Genomic DNA, 20,077 nt, shown 5'->3' with positions numbered 1-20,077 from the left:
GAGTGTGATGAGACCCAGATTGTATTGCCGAGGGTGGTTTGTGAGTATTCAGATGTTTTTCCCGAGAATCTCGTTAGTTTGCCACCTCACCGAGAGATAGAGTTCTCTATTGATTTAGTGCCCGGCACAGCGCCGATTTCTATGGCACCTTATCGTTTTGCCCCAGCCGAGTTGAGTGAGTTGAAAATCTAGCTCTAGGAATTGCTAGATAAGGGTTTTGTTCGCCCTAGTGTTTCGCCGTGGGGAGCACCGGCCCTCTTTGCCAAAAAGAAAGATGGTGCCTTGAGATTGTGTATAGACTACCGGAAGTTGAATCGGGCTACGGTCAAGAATAAGTACCCTATGCCCCGTATAGATGATCTGTTTGACCAGTTGAAGGGTTCTCGTTGTTTCTCTAAGATAGACTTGAGATCGGGTTACCACCAGTTGAGGGTCAGGGAGGAGGATATTCCTAAGACGGCATTCCGTACGCGGTATGGCCATTATGAGTTTCTGGTGATGCCATTTGGGCTTACCAATGCACCGGCAGTCTTTATGGACTTGATGAACCGGATCTTCCGGAAATTCTTGGATCGATTTGTAGTCATTTTCGTGGACGACATTCTTATCTATTCGCCTTCTGAGGAGAAGCACGAGGAACACTTGAGAGTGGTACTTGAGTTGCTTAGAGCCCATAGGCTGTATGCCAAGTTTGGGAAGTGTGAGTTCTGGCTAAGGGAAGTCAAATTCTTAGGCCATGTGGTATCCGAGGAAGGAGTGTCTGTAGACACATCCAAGGTAGAGGCAGTGCAAGATTGGGCACAGCCTAAGAGTGTGTTTGAGATCCGCAGTTTTTTGGGATTAGCTGGGTATTACCGTCGGTTTGTGAAGGATTTCTCCAGGCTAGCTTCGCTGTTGACTAGATTGACGCGAAAAGGGGTCAAGTTTGTATGGAGTGAGACTTGCGAAAATTCGTTCCAAGAGTTGAAGGTTAGATTGACCACCGCTTCGGTTTTGATTATTCCGGAGAGAGGGTTGGGTTATACTGTTTATTGTGATGCCTCACGAGAGGGTTTGGGTTGTGTGTTGATGCAAGAGGGGAAAGTGGTAGCCTATGGCTCACGTCAGTTGAAAATACACAAGAAGAACTACCCTACACATGACCTAGAGTTAGCAGCAGTGATCTTTGCCTTGAAGATTTGGAGGCACTACCTTTATGGTGAGAGGTTCGAGGTGTTTTCGGACCACAAGAGTTTGAAGTATCTGTTTACACAGAGAGACTTGAATTTGAGGCAGAGGAGATGGATGGAGTTCCTTGAGGACTATGATTTTGAGTTGCACTATCACCCAAGAAAGGCCAATGTTGTGGCCGATGCCCTTAGTAGGAAATCCATTAGTGATGTAGCTTGTATAGCCATCCGGGAATGGGAGATGTTGGGTGCGCTTGGCGAGTTTGATTTGCTTCTGGGCGAATCTGTTGAGGCTGCGACCTTGTTTTCTGTTGTCGCGCAGCCTACACTTGTGACCCGAGTGTTAGAGGCACAGAGAGGTGACATTGAGGTAGAATCCCTCCGAGAGAAGATCTCAAATGGGAAAGTTGAGAAGGGTTTGACGGTGTATCCCGACCTGAGTGTGAGATACAGAGACCGTCTGTTTGTGCCGGAGTCCTGCCGAGAGGAAGCACTCTGAGAGTTCCATCATTCACGCCTTGCGGTGCATCCGGGAGGCACTAAGATGTATCAAGATTTGGGTCGCCAGTTTTGGTGGCGAGGTATGAAGAGAGATGTGGCTGTTTTCATATCGAAGTGCCTTACTTGCCAGCAGGTGAAGGCCGAGCATCAGAGGCCAGCGGGTTTGTTGCAACCCTTGCCTATTGCCGAGTGGAAGTGGGAGCATGTCACTATGGACTTCGTTGTAGGTCTTCCGAGGACTCAGCGGGGTAGTGATGCCATTTGGGTGGTTGTAGACTGGTTGACTAAGTCGGCGCATTTCATTCCTATGCGTGTGAGAGATTCGGTAAATCATCTCGCCGACTTGTATATTCGGGACATAGTGAGATTGCACGGGGTCCCAGTGACGATCGTCTCAGATAGAGATCCTCGTTTTACTGCTAGGTTGTGGCAGAGTTTGCAGAGTGCCTTGGGTACTAAGTTGACCTTTAGTACGGCCTATCATCCTCAGACTGACGGGCAGTCCGAGCGTACTATTCAGATCCTTGAGGATATGCTTCGAGGTTGTGTCCTTGACTTTAGTGGGACGTGGGAAAGGCACTTGCCCTTGGTGGAGTTTGCCTACAACAACAGTTTTCAGTCTAGCATCGGTATGGCACCGTTTGAGGCCTTGTACGGCTGATCGTGTAGGTCTCCAGTGTGTTGGGCCGAGGTGGGTGATGCACCTTTGTTGGGTCCGGAGTTGGTTAGGGAGACGACGGAGAAAGTTGAGCTTATCCGTAGGAGGCTTGTTATAGCCCAGAGTCGTCAAAAGAGTTATGCCGACCGTAGGAGGAGGCCTTTGGCGTTTGAGGTAGGTGATCATGTCTTCTTTCACCTAGACGAGGTCTGATGAGGTTCGGGAAGAGTGGGAAGTTATCCCCTCGGTTTATTGGTCCCTTTGAGATCCTCGAGAGGATTGGGGAAGTGGCTTATCGTTTGGCGTTGCCGCCGTAGTTGTTCGGAGTGCATGACGTGTTTCATGTGAGTATGCTTCGGAAGTATGAGCCGGATCCATCCCACGTGTTGGATTGGACCGACTTGGAGGTAGATGAGGATGCCTCGTATGAGGAGAGACCGGTTCGGGTCTTGGATAGGCGGGATCAAGTCTTGCGTGGCAAGACCATTCCTTTGGTGAAGGTTTTGTGGAAACATCACGGAGTGGAGGAAGCCACTTGGGAACGTGAGTTGGAAGTCCGTGAGAAGTATCCGGACATGTTTATTGATGTGTAATTTTGTAATGAAATTCTGTAATATTGTTGAACTTTAAGAGCATTGTATATGTCTTAAGTTGTAAAACATTGTGAATGTTTTGGTTAATGGGAATTTGTTTTAACATTACGTATGTTAAGTACATTGTGGAAATGCAAGCATGATATTAATGTTGCATGTGTTAAGAAATGGTGAGAAACAGGTTGAAATTGATAAATTTCAAAAGAATGCATGTTGATAATGCAGGTTGTTATGAATAATGTGTTTTGCCTCTTGAAAAGAGTTGGAATTGACCAGTAATGGGTCGGGTTGTTTAATATTATGTTGTAATATTGTTGAGAAAGGAGAAAACCTGTTTTTGGAAAACTTGTGTTTAATTTCGGGGACGAAATTCTTTAAGGGGGGGAGGTTATAGTGATCCCGGTTGTCCCTTTACTGTCTTGTTGTATTCCGGACTCGGTTCTGTGAAGTTGGTAGTTGTATCTATCTTGTTGTCGTCCTTTAATTCCACCTGATTGAGTTTTAGGATGTTTTGGAGAGGGTTGTTACAGGTTGGTTAGGCCTTGGTTTCAATTCCTTGTTGCTCAGTTTTTAGGCGGTCCGCTCGAGCGGGTCTTCTTGCGCTCGAGCGGGGATTGCATACCTCCAGTATTTCGTGTTCTTGCAAAACTTCTGCAGATGTGATTTTTACGCTCGAGCGGGTTTGTTTACGCTCGAGCGGTAGCGCTCGAGCGGGTTTGTTGGCGCTCGAGCGAGTAGTACTTTCTGGATATAAGTTCTGGGAGGGAGGAATCTACGCTCTAGCGGACTGGTTTTCGCGCTCGAGCGGAAGTGCTTTATTCTTGTGTCTTGGCGCTCGAGCGGGCCTTATTGAGCTCGAGCGTGTCCAGATTTTTGTTCTTGGCGCTCGAGCGATGTGTTCTCCGCTCGAGCGGGTCATGCGTATATGAGTTATCCGCTGGGTGATTTTAAATCACTTTTTACTTTCCTTTCTTTCTCCTACTTTTTCTAAAACCCATTTTGAGAGCTCCTCTCTCTAAAACCTTGACTTCTTTCTAGGTATTGATCTAGTAGGAGTGATTTCCTCACCTTTGGCCTTTACAAAAAAGTTGTTGATCGTCGAGGGCTATCTTTTGATCCGAGAAATTCGTGGGTTGGAGCATTTTCGTCTTCTTCACCTTCTTGGTTGGGAGTCATCTTTTGAGGTAGGGATTCCTACTCACTCTTATGGTCTTTAATCTAGATTTTTAGTTATTTTGATAAAGTGTTGAATTTGGGAAATTTTGGGACTTATGGTTTCAAAATATGTTAAAGAGGGTTTTGTGATTTTGGGCTCATAATATGTATTTTGGGTTTCAAATGGTGTTATTGATGTTGGTTGGTGATATTTAGACCATTGGGTCAATATTGAGAAATGGGGTAGAAAGCCCTAATTTGGTTGAATAAATTAATTGGTATAATTAATTTGGGAAAATTTGTGGACTTATGGAATTGAGTTGGAAGTAATGAAATTGGCTCATTATGTTGTGAAATGATGGAGTTGGATTTGTAAATCACTCGCTTTTGAAAACATTGATATTTTATCTGTTGGAGCTTTTATTATCTGTTTAGAAATAATTGCTTGGGCTACCGGTGAAGGGTAGTTTTGATTGTTGTAGACAATGTATGATGATTAGGCAAACTAAAACTAATCAATTAGATATGTCATAGAGTGTGACGGTTGACAGAATACATTAACGTTATGTATTGATTGATTGTGTATATGACCTTTGTGTATATATGCATTGTGTGTGTGTGGGAGGAGATAGGGGATGTACTCCACGGTTTAGGGAAAGATAGGGGATGGACCTCTAAACCGGCTGTTGTTTGGGAGGAGATAGGGGATGGACTCCACTGATACAGCTCATATGCTAGTCAGATAATGTGTTGATACAGCTCATATGCTTGTCATTGGAAGTGTTGATATGGCTAATATGCATATCTGTTGAAATGTGGGTACAACTTGTATGCTTACCTATTGAAATGTTGATACAACTTGTAGGTTTATCTATTGTGATAATGGGAAATGTTTAATATGAGTCACTGTCTCATACAAGTAGTTGGCCAGGTTCTGAGCCACTGATGTAAGTTGTGAAATTGATAGGAAATGGAAACTGAAATGAAACATGAACGTAGTGGTCATGAGATGGAAATGGGTTATGAATTGGTTTATGAAAATTGAACATTTATCAATTGCTAATGTCTTACTTATTGTTCATACTGTGTTTAGCATATCTCTACTGGGCGTTGGCTCACCCTTTATGGGACATTATTTTCAGGTACAGGTAGTATGCCACCTCCAAGGACATAGCTTGGGAGGCTAGAGGCGGACAGACTTTTGTTGTCTTATTTTCATTTGATGTATTACATGTAATTCCAAGCCAAGGGCTTAATGTGTAATTGAGTTAGTACTTTTTTTTTTTTTTTTGTAACCAAGTGTTAACTTGGAAAGCTGTAAGCCCGTAGGGCATTTGCTTTTGTTGTTAATATGTAATACTTTTGTAAAGAAATACTCTGATGAATTGAAGAATGTGGATATTATATATATCAATGCATGTTTATATTGATGGGTTTAATGTCATTATTTTGAGGGCATTACATATAATAAGAGTAGGAATCTTCTGTAGCTACACCATATTAAATCAATGATTAGATTTTAAATAAAACCAATTAAAGCAACAATAAAAAAAGCCCTCAAGGCGCAAGCCTTGGGCCAGTCAGGTGCTATCAAAGTCGGCCTGGCCTGGAACACTACAAGGCGCAAATCTTGGACCTAGATGGGACTTGGGCCTAGGTGCACGCCTAGGCGCGCCTTATCAAAGTTGCCTAGCCTGGAACACTACAAGGCGCAAACCTTGAGCCGAATGGGACTTGGGCCTAGGCGCATGCCTAGGCATGCCTTTAATAACACTGGATCAGCTAGAGATGAGGAGGTAGCCATGTGTGAAAGGAAAGGCTAGTGTGCATGCACACACACACACACACACACACACACACACACACTCAAAGTGATGGCAGATAGGGCAGCGACTTGAGTTTGTAACAAACTGGATCTAAACTATCTTTTTTTTTACAAACTAGATGTGTTAGCTATTATTTATAGTTGTACTTGCAATTTTTGGAGGCCAAGCAAGCAATATAGAGATGCCACCAAAGATATAGCCAAGGCTAGGCTTGGAGTGGCCAAGCCCCCTTATTTTTAAAAATCCATATAACCATAGTATATATGTTAACCACTTTTAGATTTGTAGTATTGTTGAGTGGTAGAATAGTATGTATAAACCAAAAAGAAAAAAGTCTCTATCTACACGTGAGCTAACAAGTCAATGGCCCCATCATTAGATTACTTGTAAAAAAAAAAAAAAAACATCATTAGATTATAATTGAAAGAACAAAAAGGCACTATCAAACTCTCTTTCTTTATGTATAATATTAAAAATTTATGATGTGACATCTTCTCTTAAAAAGTGAAGACTTCTCTTTTCTCTCGCACAAATTGCGGCTTGTGTAGTCATATTGCCTAGTGTCTCTTGGGAACAACAACAAAAATAAATGAATTTTGTGATAAGAAAGAATGTCAGGTACCATTTTGATAGACGAATAAGTGGATATGCATATAAAAAATTATTTGTTTTGTTTTATCCTCTCGCATAATTGTTTATACTGAATATTTTGTCCACTATATTTTAATGCATTGCAAATTAGGGTATAAAAAATGTAAATTTAGTTTATATTATTTGTCTAAATTTCTGTACATAATGTTTGGCCCCTTGGAATAAAATCTTGGTTTTGTCTCTAGATGTCACATGTCCAATGGATCGCATGATGAAATTCCCTTCTATGAATTCTGAACTGCCAGGTCAAGATGGACACACCACTGCACCTCGATAGGTTGAGATAGAGACATGGTCTTCAACTTGACAATCCTTACTAGCTTCGAGGTGCTTCACTAGTCAAGCCAACTGACCTAGATAGATGCTAGTTTGAGTATGAGGGGGAGCTCTTTATTAGTGTCACACCTTCCTCTTGAGCTCAAGATGGTCACCTCTGCTTTGACCTTGATATACAATACCCTTTTTATATAATATGTAGAGGCCTTTGGCCTTTAGGAGCATTGTCTTTGAGGATGTCACCCTCGAGGGACTATGGCACTTTATCTTGTGTGGCCTACAAGCTTCAATTTGAAGGCTATGTAATTTATGCTAACAGGGCCAATCTTGCTAAAACGTAGCTTTTAGCAAAGTTAACACCTTCAAAGTCTTTCTTCGTAGTATAACTCCTTAAACTAATGTATAACTCTGAGAATCAAAAACATGTGATGATGAGCAGTAGGTGCTTATATTTCGACTTATGCTCTTTTTGAAGTGATAATGTTGTCCTTGAATTTTCTTATAGTTCTTTTTACCTGTTTTTGTTCAAAATATTTGATGTTTATTGCAAAGCAGGTTGAGCTAAGATTTGAGTTTTATTTTTTCTTTGAGTCTTGCACTTTTAGATGAATTTCCATTTATACTTTAGTTGATTAACAAATCTTCTGACTTGTTATTGCAATTCTCAATACCAAAAAAATAAAAATAAAAATGATGCACTGTTTCTATGCAATAGTTGCATTATGTTTATGTTTCTATGCAATAGTTGCATTATGTTTAAGGTTAGGAAGAAGCATTCGGTTTTTTCAATTTGAAGTCTGAAGAGAGAGAAATAGTTTTTGATATTACTAAAATTTCGGACATTACTAAAATGGTTTGTGGTGGCTTTTTAAGTGGGCATTACCTTCTTCTAAATGGAGATATTTTTTGAAAAGGTTCTCAAGGGTAGAAATAAAAAATTTGAAAATCTGTTTTTAAACAAATATTGTATGCACCAGAATAATATATTGCTGTTTGGGTCTAGTGACATTGTTGTATAGAAGTACAAAGGATTATGTAGGACAATCTTATGCAAGCATGTCATTGGTTAAGGACCATCAAGATGAAAAAGAAATTTATAAATTTGCAGGAATAGATGGTTCTCCATTTAAAATTTTTTTCCTGAAAACAACCCATTTTGAGGAAACAATTTTAAGGTACTTTTTAAGTTTTCAAAACTTTGTAATTTGTATTTGTAATTTCTAAAAATTGAAAAAATACAAGTCCCCAATTGCCTAAAAGAAGATGCTTGTAACAATCCCGACCCATGATTAACGTATAATCCATGATTAAGAAGGCTTAATAAGTAATTAAAGTGAAATTTTGTATTAAATGCTTGTGTATTACATTATTTGTATTTATATCTGTCTATTGTAGAAAGATCTGTTCATGTTTATGTTTTGTTCTGTGAATTGAGGGCCTTATCGGCATCCGATCACGAAATTGACTTCGGATATGTGTTATTTGGAATTTTTAGAACATTGTGGTAAGTTTAATTAGAATTCGAATCGGAACGATTAAATTAGAATAATTTAATGTCTACTTGATTAGTTTGATCAACAAATTAATTACACTATTATCCAAGCCTATATAAGGCACCAATTGTACCACCACTCAACCTTTTTCCTTCATTTCAATACACTTTGAGCCTACACAAGCAAACAAACGTGTAGAGAGAGAGAGAGAGAGAGAAAGGCTAGGGAGAAGTCTTCAAACAAAGGAATTTGCTAGAGAATTAAGGGGAATTGAAGAATTTGAACAAGAACTCACTAGAATTCAAGGAATTGAGAACCTGAGGTAAGAAATTAAGCCTTTAGTTGTGTACTTAGGATACTTATCACATGTATTCAAAAGAATTAAGTGAGTTGAGGCAAGAATTAAGCTTAATGAGGTAGAAGAGTAGAGTATACGTACATGCATATGCATTACATTGCATTTAGAGTATGTTGTTTAAGAATTCTCCCATGCATGTTATCATTCTACCTTAGTTTTGCGAATTCATCTTTCTTTCCATCAATCTGTCTCATTTGATAATGTTTTGAAAGCTTGGAGCTTACACCTTTACATGCATGATGTATAATGTTATGTTTTCAAAGATTTGGGGATCGTTTTGGACAATTGATATGCTTTTGGGCCTTAATTTCATGAAATGATCTTCAATTCTTTATGTTTTCCAAGTTTAGACTTGTTTTCTCAAGTTTTGGGGCCCAAAGGTTCAGTTTAATGGCTTTGAATTTGAGTTTGGAGTTTGGGAGTGCAATCTAGAAATTCCAGATTTTGTACTTCCGCTCCAGCGTCATAATATGCGCTCGAGCGGCCACTCTATGATCTTGCACTTCCACTCAAGTGACCAAAAGTCCACTCGAGCATGAAATGCATGCTTTCAAAAGTTTGCATGTTTTGCAGACTGCTTGAGCGGCAAGAGTTGCACTCGAGCGAGGTCATGAGTCTTACGATCGAGCGAGAATCGAGCGGCCATCAAGTGGAGATTTCACTTAACCAGTACTTTTGCAAAGTTTACAGAGTGCTTGAGCGAGGGAAGTTGCGCTCGAGCGTCCCCTCACATGTTTGCATGTACGCTCGAGCGGGACCCCTGTTTTTTGCATGTTTTGTTAAGTGTTTTCAAATGCATTTTGGTATCCTCATTGTACCCTAGGTATTTCTAGGCCAAGATTAAGACACATTAATGAGGATAAGAAGTGGAAACACACCAAGACAAGAAAGAACTAAGTTAATGATTCCGGGTGTGTAATTCAGTACGTGTTCATTCTATATCTGTGTAGGTCATGCGCCACAAGATATCTGAATTGCCTACTCTGTCCATTTGCTTGGCGCCATTTGTTATCTATGAGTAATAACTTAGTAAAGTTATGTTCAAGTTAAATTATTTTCTGTATGTGAAATAAGAGTTGTTTTATGAAATGTTATGTCCTGTACTATGAATGATTGCCCAATTTTGACAAATAATTTTTGTGACATTAAATCTGTGATTCAAGTATGCTATCTGTACCCCGACCGGAGGTTCCTTTATGGAACTAACAAGTTATCTGTACCCGGTTGGAGGTTCCTTTATGGAACTGACAAGTTGTTCGTTCCCAGACCGGAGGTTCCTTTATGGAACTAACAAGTTATTCATACCCGGCCAGAGGTTCCTTATGGAATTGACAAGTATGACTTTTGATATTCTGTATGAGATCTGTTAGCACTAATGGATAAGCCCAGTAAGATTAAGCATGAACTCTGATTTTTATATATGCTCAGAACAAGAATACGAATGTAAATTTGTCTTCAATATGAACTCTGGTTTCTGAATTAGTTATGGGACATCATTCATTTAACCCTTTACTCTGTTATTATTCACTGGGCTTCCGCTCAATATTTATATTATATATGTAGGTGACCAGGTGCGCGACCAAGCTTAAGATGATGCCTGAAGAGTTTTGAGTTTGTCAACTACCTTTTGTGCCTCTCGAGGAGGTTCCGGATCATGTCAAATCTTGCGGCCATGTTTTTGTGAATATTTAGGACTTTGTTCCTTTTTGCTTGAATTACGGACAAAATTTTTGTTTGTATGTATAGTACATGGGGTGACGTGTAACTACTGTATCTTTTGACGTCACACGTATGTTTAAAAAAGTTTAAGATTATCAGTCTTATGTATGTCTTCACAGCTCAATGAACTGTCTTCACAGCTCAATGAACTATGTATATTTCTGTATATTGCTTCCGCAGTCCCTAATTATATGTCATTCTATTCAAAGGCCTTTGGTAATCTAAGGATTATTGGCTGGTTACGATACTAAACCTATAGAGGCGGGTTTGGGTCGTGACAATGTCACTTGTGTTAGTGGTCTAAGAAGCATGGACGTGGATACACGATATGACACAGACATGTGATACAACAAAGAAATGTCGACACGCCAATTTCGAAAACATGAAGGACACGACACATGAAAGATATGCACAATATATGATTTTATACATTTATTCTGTGTCATATATATGAATATTTCATTAAAAGATAATATAAAATGTAACATAATTCTAATTCCTAAAGTTTAGAGGAGGAGGGAATGATAAGTATAATTCTATGTTGTTTTTCTTTGATCATTGTATCTTAAAAGTTATTTTATTTAAACTTATGTGTTTTTGTGTGTCCAAAGCATGTTTTAGCACATATTTGGGTTTGAACGTGTGTCGGATACATGTTGAGTGTTGGTATCAGACACATACACTGAGACACACCTTTTTAATAGTGTTGATGCTTCTTAGTTAGTGGTACATGGAGAGAAGGTTTTTTGTTTTGGCTCTTGAATCCTTCAATTATAAAGAGTTGTTTCCTCCCTCTAGAACTTCTGCTATATTTGTTAGGAAAATACTATGCTTATAGGATTTTTATACAAAACAAAATTCAAAATTCATGATGTGTCAATGACATTCTTTAAAATATAAGTCATCTTGATGGATTTTTTGCTTTGAAATGAAAATCAAAACTTGTCACATCATTCTGTATTACGTTTGTGTATAATTTATGTGTTTGTATAGTACTGATCTATTCGTTTAGGCACCCATATATATATATATATATATATCTATAGCATTGAATGAGTTTAGCCACCGCACCATTCACTTGCATGCCTGGGCAATCACCTTGAAGTGTTATGTAGTGGAAGTTGTGTTATGAATTGATTAATTGCATGATCAGAAAAAGCAAATTGCAAATACAGACAAAGGCAAGAAAATGGAAAACCTTAAACTTTTATTTAAGACCTTAAGGTGTGGTCCCTTGTAGTTTATCAATATTTACAAGAACTAAAGGTTCGCAAACCTCTAATATGAAATACTGAAGTACTGTGAATCACCTAGTAAATTCTACTGGAATTGAGAACAAAATATGATTTGTGATCCGATACCTAACTCTGATAATTTGTTTTATGTCATAGAAGATCTATGTGTGAGAAGGTTGAGAAACTGTTTACTTGAAACTGGAATGAAGTTGACAAGCCAACCTATTGGCCAAGACATTGCAGCAATCACAATGCTCGCGACCCATTGGCTCCAATTTAGCCTCTCGGTATTGGCAAATTTCTTTAGAAACTCCACCATGACCACTTGAAGGACTATTGTCATCCCGATAATGCCTAGAAAGAGTTTGTTCTTAACTATCCCCTTAAATATATTCTTCTCCTCAATCTTCCTTACATTGAACTTGTTAAAAACTTGGCACAGGACAAAACTATTGAACACTAGTGTGTCCTTGACGTTATTGTCCATGCCAAAGATTTTGCTTCCCTTGAACTTTAGGATCAGTAAAACAGTTATTTGATACAAGGCTTGAGCAATGAGGTTCCTCCACACGATCTTTGTTATAAGTGGTTCAGTTCGACCCACAGGTTGCTTTGTCATTAGATCATTAGTTGGTTGCTCAGTGGCCAGTGCTAATGCCCCCAAAGTATCCATTATGAGGTTCACCCACAGTAGCTGGACTGCTGTTAGCAGAACTTCACCAGACGATATTGCTGCGACAAAGTTGACGACAAGAGCAGCCACGTTGACGGTGAGTTGAAATTGGATGAACCTTTGAATGTTGTTGTATACGCACCGACCCCACTTCAAAACTGTCACCACCGATGTAAAATTGTCGTCTAAGATGACTATATATCCAAGCTCTTTTTCGCCACTTTTGTGCCTTGAATTCCCATTGAAAGTCCGACATCTTCTTCTTTTAGTGCGGGTGCATCGTTTGTTCTATTCCCTGTGACTGTTACCACATGTCCTTTTCGCTTCGAGCACTTTACCATCAGAAGCTTTTCAAATGGAGACGATCTAGCCATATACGGATTGTGTTTATCTTTTCCATTCTCTCTTCGTTTGAGTAATATCTGAATGTCACTCCTTCGACCATTGCATTGCTTGAATCCTCATTGAGTTTGACAATCCCAGATTTGATAGCTATAGCTTTTGCAGTGAAGATGTTGTCTCCCATAAACCGACAAGCCCTAACAAGGGAAGTCCGGTTTCTTCAATCTTTCTGCTGACCTCTACACTTTCTGTAACCAAAGGCAATGCATCGCAAGCTTTTAGCTGCCATATCTTTAATAATCATTTCAAACTGCGTTCTTTTTTCATCATTCATGGGTATAATATTCCCCATTTTGGTGTAATAATTTGAGCACATTGATAGAATCATCTTTACAGCCTTTTTCCAATGCGTGCGAATTTTTTTTCCATTCATCCTCGTCAAAACCCAACTTCGTTTCTTTTCTTAGTTGAAAGCTTCTACGTGAAGAATTTCATGACCTTGCTTCAGCTCATCAATATCCATAGCCAAATCAAACACGACCCAGGAGAGGATTGCTGACTCAGTAGGGCTTCCAGAAATTTCAGGTATTGATATGGATAACTGTCTATAGACTTCGTCGATTGTATTTAAATCGACACCTTCGTGTAACATTTTCAAGAGCATTAGGGGCTATTTTCAATGATGCTTTGTCTGTCATTACCTCTTTTCCAAGCCAAAATTATGTTACCTTTATCTAGTTTGATGTAAGTGTGTCGATTTTGTCTATGCAGATAGTTTTGGCCGAACCCATTGTCTCGTAAGCAGAGAGTTTCCGAACCATCATCATCTTTATCGAATAAGCCAAAGTTAGAGTCACAGCCAAAGGCAAACCTTTTGGAATCGACACCACAACAATCGTAACTACCGCAGCAACAATACGCACAATAACATTCATGACATCATTGGCTTTAGTCTTGCCGCGGTTGAATTCTTGGTTCCCATGCTCATCTTCAGTGTTTCCTATGAAGTACCGGATGAGCAAAACTACGAGAACAAGGAAAGCCACCAGTAAACTGACCTTCCAGATATAAGATGTCATGCTTGATTCATCCACTTTCAACGAGTGTCCATCCAAGAACAACCCATCTGTCAGAACTTGATCACCGATCTTTAGACACGCAATGTCACCCACTACGACTTCAAAAATCGATATGGATTGTCTACGGCAATTTCTCACCACTTCCACTTTCATCAGGTCACTATTCTCACCAGAAAGCTTATCAAATTGTCTGCTTTACCTGAAGTTACTAATGGTAGAAACCACAACAACTAGAACGACAGCAACGATAATGCTTCCCCTGTCGTACCACCCTTCTGTGGGACTGTGTTGTTTGATTCCGAACCCGAGAGAGAACACTGGGCCTACCAGAAGTATAATGATAGAGGTGTCTTTGAATATTTCAAAGACAAAACTGAGAAAGCTCTTTGTGGCTGGTTTCTCATACGTGTTCGAACCAAAAACATTGATTCTCTGCTTAATATCACTCTCCTTGGCAGTGATGCCAACTTTTATGTTGGTTTCAAGAATCGCTGCAACCTCTTTTACCCCTCTATATTGATTGAGACTGTTAAAGTTCTTCTCTCTCACTATCTCAGAGAGTGCTTTCTGATCAATATAGATTAAGGGTTTGTGATCGTGATTGTCATCATTGTCATCAATGGCTTGAATATCAATTGCAACGTAAGATGAGCCGGGCAAGAACCTGGGAAGGAATTGGGTGTTTTTGCCATTGGCAATGACTTTCTTGGCCAAAGAAACAACAAAATAAATGACTCTGAAGGCCTTTTGCAATCGCTTGTTGGGTTTTCAAACTGAATAAGCTTTTTCAAGAAACATGATGGTATCGCCTGATTTACGAGATTACAGAGGCATGGTTTGATGAAGAAGAAGAAGAAGAAGAAGAAGAAGAAGAAGAAGAAGCTCATGAAACTATAATCTAAACTAAAGAGATGATTTTATAGTTATAAAAACCTGGAATGCGCGTTTGTTTTTCTGAGAAAGTTCACTGTAATTTTCTTGCCTTGGCATAATTAAGAGTTATTGACAGTGAAATTGTGTGGAAACACCTCAAGAATGAGGTGGCAATGTTAGTTTTATAGATAAAGTTATCCCTCAGTCCCAAAATATTAGTCTCTTATTTCATTTTTCATTATCCCAAAATATTAGTCATTTTTCAATAATTAAGGACAAAAATAATATGAATTTTCTATTTTGTCTTTCTTTGAAATTCATTAACATAAAAAGTAAAATTGTGACAATTGATATTCTTTAAAAAATATACTATCTTTTTTTTTGAGGACGTAAAAAATGTACTATTAAAAGATAATTTTAAAAAATTAATTTTTTTAAAGTATAATAATTTTACTACAAAAAAAGTTAGATTTACCAAAAGAGACTATTATTTTGTCTTTATTTATTGATATTTTGTTTTACATTAAAAGGATCGCATATCATTCTAAATGGAAATTTTGTATGAATTTTCTATTTATATATCATTTACATACCGGAAAAGTTAATTAGTGGTTGTGAAGCAAGTTCATGTGATGCTTTCGCGTAGATAGCTATTGACTTAAACAATAGGTTAATTACCTTACGCTATGTTTGATTGGAGGATTTAAGAAAAGATTTAGAAAGAAAAAGGAAAAGAAAAAAGGAAAAGGTGTGTGAAATTAAGTAAAATGTATGTATATTTTATTCACATTTCACCTACTTTTTCTTTTTCTTTTCTAAATCTTTTTCCAAGTTTCCTAACCAAACACAACATTAATGTTGGTATTTTGGCAAGATGTGTCAATTGATAATTGGTGGGGAATATTGCTCTAAACACAACTTAGTAATTATTTGTATTTCACTGAGTGTTGTTTGAAAAGGGTGGCAATAAACTTATTCGTAACGCAATTAACTAAATCGTATCAAATCAAATTAAGCTATCTCAATGGTTGGTTACTGTTAGTAAAAATTATGCTGGGTCTAGATCGATCGCAACCAAGTAATAATTCAAACTAAACAACTTAAATATGAAAAATCAAGCAATTGCGGTTTCGGTTCTAATGCTTCAAGAGAATGAGGATTTCTTTGGATCAACTGATGGTAACAAAGCAAACAAGAGGAAAACAAACTGTTTTATATCAACTGATAGTAACAAGGTAGATTGAACTAACAAAAATCAACTTTAAATTGAAATCACCTATGCTCATTCAATAAGCACGAATTACAGTGAAAGAAACTACTCCTAAGTTACAATCTGAACTAGTCCCAAATTTAAAAGCTAAGTTGTTATGTTGTTGTTGGTTTCTTTTCTCTCTGCAAACTTCTGGCCTTTATACTTCTTTTTTGCCACGCCCCCATGATCTCCTCAATCTGCAACTGCTGCCATATAACTGCTGCAATTGCTTCCTGACTTCTAGGTTGTCAACAATCACCTTGATTTGCAAGGGGATAACCTACCCAGTCAAAGTCTGTGAAGATCAGGTGGTGATTTCGGAGGTGATATAAAAGCAATGCCAATGTTATAGTGAGCAACACAAAGGAGAAAATTCAACTTCCCATGGTGATGAACAAGAACAAAGATCTGTTGTGGGAAGCAAGAAATGTAAAGATGAAGCTGACGTGGAGGGTGTACACACCCCATTTTTTACCGTCCTCAAGACTTGGACATCATCGCTTATGCACTAGATGATTATGATTGCATGTGCTCGTTTTAGTGCTCGAAGACCTCTGCAGAATGTCCTACCTTTGAGTCTTTAAACCTTGTCCATTCTGTGCCTCATTTTGGACCAAAACCTTAGTGTTTCAAACCTCAAGACCTTGGGACTTGCAGGCCTCCTCTGGTGGGTTGTCGGCCACCCTTGTACCTTGCCGGCCAATGGTGTGGCCTGTTGGCCATCACTGGTGGCTTGCCGGCCACATTAGTGGCCTGCTAGCCACCAGTGTCTTTTTTGCAGATATTTTGTTGACAACTGTTCCAGCTGTTGGCACAATGGGCTTTATCTTCCTACATGTGTATGGAGGGATTTATCTCAGCCAAATGCATGTTTTTCTATATATACGAGGTCTTCTCCCCCATTTTTGAGGGTTAGAATTTTTGGAGCAAAAATTATATATATATATATATATATCTTAAAAATTTGTGCAAATTAGCCTATATACACCACACTTTTGCCTACACCTCCTTAACAAAAGTTGATCATCTTTGAGCTGAGGTTCTTTGAGGCCTTCTTGTAGCTCTAGAAAGTGGTTTTGGCTTGAATTGTTGCCTAAAGTTGATCTTTGCTTCAAGAGGTATAATACTTGCCTTTTTAACTTGTTTTGCATACTTGTTTTTCTATCTTTTTCCCACTAATTTTGGGTTGTTTGGTGGGTAGAAATTGGTAGTTTTAGGCCATTTAAGGTTAGGGGGGTGGTTCACTCCTCTTTATTTCTTGTTTGTAAGGCCTTTCCACCTTTGTTTTCTACTTTTAAACTATCTTTTTTTGGGCTTTTGAATACTGAATTTCAGAGTATTTTCAGTGGTAAAAATCATCTTGTGAAATCCAAATTTAGAGGGGTTAGCCTCACCTCTTTGTGTCTTGTTTGCTAGCCTAGTTAGCTTTATGTGTGAGATTAATTTTCTAGCCTTTTGTGGTTTAATTCCAGCATGTTTTAGCCTCTGATTTGGACTATTTTAACTTTGTTTTTGGCTGGTTGTTGCATTTGAGTCTTGTTTTGCATGCTTCTAATGTAAGTGTCCTCACAAGCTTGGTGTTTTAGGCCTTTAGACACCACTTGTTTGAGTTGATTGCCATGTTTTAGGGCTTTTCTCATTTAATTTCAACACTCATTAATCTCTGCAACCTCCCTCATTTCTTGACTCTTTATTTGCTTTGAGGGTTGTTTCAACCTTAAGATAGTTTAAACTTGAGATTAAGGTCCGTGCCTAATGGTTTAATCGTCTTTTGGAGGTTCATTATCAACAGCATGACACCTCACTCTTGCTTTAAACCACCCTTTGTTTGACACTTCCTTCTCTTTTAGAAGACTAACTCACCAATGGACTTAATTGGTTAAAGAATGGTTGGCAATCTAAAATGAGTACATAAAATTTGAAACTAAAATTGTGCAAGATAAGCATTTGGTTGTGTTTTGGTGTGTTCAAATCGGACGTTAATTTGAACACAAAGAAAATTGGGGCATTTCATACTCAAAGTGATGAAATATGCCAATTTTCTAAGGTCACCATTGCCCTTGATCTTGCATGATAGGGTGAAGGTTTTCGGTCTTGTTTGTGCATTTATTGAACTTGTACATCTTGGTTCTTTGGCCATCATGCAATGAAATTGCTTGATTGATGGTTTAAGAGCCAAGTGTATCGCTCCTTTGAGATGTTTTGATGATAAGGAAGGATGCATAGTACAAACAACCTGTGAGAACACCCTCTCTTTCTCTGTTTGTCCTCTGTTGCAGCAAGGAGGAACAAGCCATCAGTGGCCGGCAACCCCTCAACAGTGGCCGATAGGCCACCATCGGTGGCCAGCAACCCCTCAGTGTTGGCCGGCAACCCCTCACTTCTGGGCTGCTGGCCACCAGTGAATTTTGAGCAGAATGCTTGTGAAGCAGAGCAGAGTTGATGTGGAGGTGGAAAACCAGTGCAAGGGTTGTGCAACAGAGGCAATTGGAAGCAAAATAGTGGATGTTTTTTTTTTCGGGTGGAAACCGAGCATACATTCATCTCTCCATTCCCAGGACTACTTATTTAGTTTGATTAGTATTTAATTATAGTTTTGTTGTAATTAATTAGTTGTAGCTAATTAGTTAAGTGTTGTAATTATTTAGTCAATTAGATTGGTTAATTAGTTAACTAGTTCAATTAGTTTTGCTTTGTAATTAATTAGCGTAGAGTAGTTAAATAATTAGTTTGCATTGTACTTATTTAATTAGCTTAGAATAGTTAGTTAATTCATTTCATTCGGTTTGTAATAATTAGTTAAGTAGTTTAGCTTAGCTAGTTTATTCATTCGGACCCTCCTACGCGAGGGCATCAATGTTGTAATAATGTGTATGTCTTCCAACCCCACGTCTTTCTCCCTTTTATTTACCAGCTTATGATGGTTAGTTTAGGGACATCACGTTTCAATTAGCATATCGCATGTTTGCATCCATTCATTTGTATTGCATGCACTGAAGCTCGATTCATAATTCTAACTGCATTGTTAGTTCAATAACTTCTTTGAATACGTGCTTAGACCACATGCTATTTACTTGTTTCATATGCCATATTAGTAGCCGAGCCTAGTAATTGCATATTGCATGTGTTGCATTAGATATTTGGCATAGTTAGGAACATGCATTTTTTCTAACTAGTTTCTTTTTTGAATTGGAGTACTAGGTGAGTTTTTAGTGCTTTAGCATACTTACATGAGTGTGAATGATTGCTATGACTAGCATGCTTGCCATGAGGCTAAGTGCTTACTTGTTAAACTGTTTGAGTACTTGTGGATGAAGGCTTGTTGTTTGAATTAGAACGATTCAATGAATGAACATTTAAGCCCACTTTGTCAAGTGGCAAATTCACAAAATTTAAGCCCACTTTATTAAGTGGAAAAATCAAATCATTTTCGAAAAACAAACATGAAATTGAATTCTTCCAATTCGGGCAAACTAGTCTATACCTTGTGTGCGCGCATCACATAGTTAATGCTAGCCTAATAAATCGAAACAAGAGCATATAATGTTGATAAAAATCATATCATAATTATTAGAGGCCGATCTTTGATCGGGCGAGCGGGGGTGCTCAATTCATGACCTTCCCCTCTCGTACCTAAGTTCTGAGCCAAGACAATCTTGGTAATGACGGGCACGTGGCCTTTGGCACGAGTCATGGGTTTCCTAGATTTTCCAAAAATAAAATATTTAGGTGGCGACTCTTTATCTGGCAAATCAATCAATCTTTGGCAATTTGATTCAAAATCAATTTTTCAAAAGATTTACCAGATTTGGACTCTTTGGTGTTTATCAATTTCACATTGCACTTATGAGATTAGATTCAGAATCGTGGGAGTCCGAACTGTAAGGCTTATTCCGAGCTTCCGAAAGGGGGGCGCGAAAAAGTCGAGCTACAGAGGGCCAGGTTAGAGGTGAGCTGGACATAGGAGGTGCTGAGAAGGCAGGGGGGTCAGAGGCAAGACATGATGAACATACAACCATTGATGGAAAAGATAGGGGGCTAAACATGTCTAGGGTTGAGGAGACTATCATGACCATAGGCCAGACAGATTGTATTCTGAAGCAAGCTAGAGGTAAAGGGGGAGCATGCGGGACTCAGTCAGTCAAATCATTGCTAAACCCCATACAGATTCAAATTGATGGCAACCAGATAGTTGAAGATGGAGTTGTTACTCAAGGATTTATG

The 20,077-nt window shown here is 38.7% G+C and overlaps 1 pseudogene; it reads right to left on the bottom strand.

The window, feature by feature from the left end:
* Positions 1-11,724: 11,724 nt before the first annotated feature.
* Positions 11,725-14,562, bottom strand: LOC114279777 (calcium-transporting ATPase 12, plasma membrane-type pseudogene; annotated as a pseudogene).
* Between the last annotated feature and the right edge of the window lie 5,515 nt (positions 14,563-20,077).

This window comes from Camellia sinensis, chromosome 5, assembly GCF_055761805.1.
Source record: "Camellia sinensis isolate YWXY chromosome 5, ASM5576180v1, whole genome shotgun sequence".
Lineage (NCBI taxonomy): Eukaryota > Viridiplantae > Streptophyta > Magnoliopsida > Ericales > Theaceae > Camellia > Camellia sinensis.
Note: the sequence above shows the minus strand (reverse complement) of the source record. Positions and strands in the feature narration are given on the sequence as shown.